Source organism: Zootoca vivipara, chromosome 14, assembly GCF_965207765.1.
Source record: "Zootoca vivipara chromosome 14, rZooViv2.hap1.1, whole genome shotgun sequence".
Taxonomy (NCBI): domain Eukaryota; kingdom Metazoa; phylum Chordata; class Lepidosauria; order Squamata; family Lacertidae; genus Zootoca; species Zootoca vivipara.
The window spans coordinates 24744192-24745648 of record NC_142597.1 but is presented as its reverse complement, the minus strand read 5'-3'; the positions used below and the strand labels follow the sequence as shown (position 1 = coordinate 24745648).

At 46.1% G+C, this 1457-nt stretch overlaps 1 non-coding gene across 1 annotated transcript; it reads right to left on the bottom strand.

The window, feature by feature from the left end:
• Positions 1–978: 978 nt before the first annotated feature.
• LOC148683535 (U6 spliceosomal RNA) lies at positions 979–1085 on the bottom strand. The gene has a single exon (XR_015947143.1). It is a non-coding gene; the product is annotated as a U6 spliceosomal RNA (small nuclear RNA).
• Between the last annotated feature and the right edge of the window lie 372 nt (positions 1086–1457).

The following is a 1457-nucleotide window of genomic DNA, read 5'->3' as shown; positions in this document are numbered from 1 at the left end:
GCCCTCCAGATGTTGTTAGATCTCAACTCCCATCTATAAGAAACTGAAATGGATATAATTGCCCATCCCTATGCAGGGCAGAAGGTTCCGCTCCACTTCCCATGCCCTGGATTTGTTTACCCTGCTCTAACTTGTCTTCTGATTCTTTCAAACTCTAGAGGTTGCTTGTTCCTTGATTAAAGAAATATTGGGAAAATACAACAGACAGGGCTATGTTAAAACTCCCTCTCCATTTTCACAGCCTCATTGATGGGCCACATATCTGATGTGTGTGGGGAGGATTTATTCTGTTCCCCAGGGATGGAGCAAATTGCTAGGGGGAGACACCATACACACTCCCTTCTCCAGCTCCTTCCTCTGCCAGCTGCTGGTTTAAATACTTCCTGCTAGCATACAGCCGTTGAACTGTGCAATGCAACACATAGAGAGCTTTTATCAGACCTTACAATGAAGATAAGCCACACATCTCCTCCCCGCCTCTCCACTCATTCATACAATGTCTGCAAGTGGCTTAATTTTTGACTCATTGTCCTAGGTTTGTTTTTTTCACAACAATGACGATTTGAGCACATATCCCTCCTCTTTCACAGTTTTAAAAGCATAGCCATGGAAAAATGGGTACCTTATACTGAGACAGTGCCACATGTCCTTCTAGCTCAGTGTTGTCTACTCTGACTGCTAGTGGTCTTCCATGGTTTCCTGCTGGGATCCTGTCCTAATTGTTTCTCGAGGTGTCACTGGGGATAGGACCTGGGACCTTCTGTATGCAAAGCAAAAGCTCAGCAGATAAGCTACATCCCTTCCCAAATCCACACTCTTCCTCCTTTCTGTTTCTGAGGCATATATAAGCCCCATTGATTTCAATGGGCTTTGCTCCCGGAGGAGTCTTATACGATGGCTGCCTGAATTTTTCTAGCCCTACCTGAAGATGCCAGGGATTTAACCAGGAGCAAAGCAGATGTTCTGCCACTGAGCTATGAAAATATGGAATGTTTATTGGATGTGCATGGCATCCCGGCGAGAGGGCCGTGCTGATCCTATCTGCATCATTGCAGTTTTAGTATCTGTGCTGTCATTGCAAGCGTAGTCCTACAAGCCCTGCACAGTGCAAGATTGATCTGTATCTACACATCACCTCTGAGTGGCGTTTGCCACTTGGCAATAGGTGGCGGACGCATTTTTTAAGGCCTAATCACAGATGCACACTGGAGAGTTTGATATGGTGTGAGATGAACGGGCTGGCATCCCTGTTGCATTTATTTCCATCTAGGGCCATTTGCTTGGCAGTCCTTCATCCTTATCTCAGGAGGCAAATCTCTCCTTAGTTTTTCAGTGTGATGCCCCATCTCTCAGCAACTTGGCCTGTGGAACCATGACAAGTGGTAATGAAAGGGTTTAGCCCACCTGTACAAGATGAGCTATGGGATTCAGATACCAAGGCGACAGGCTGCCATGAT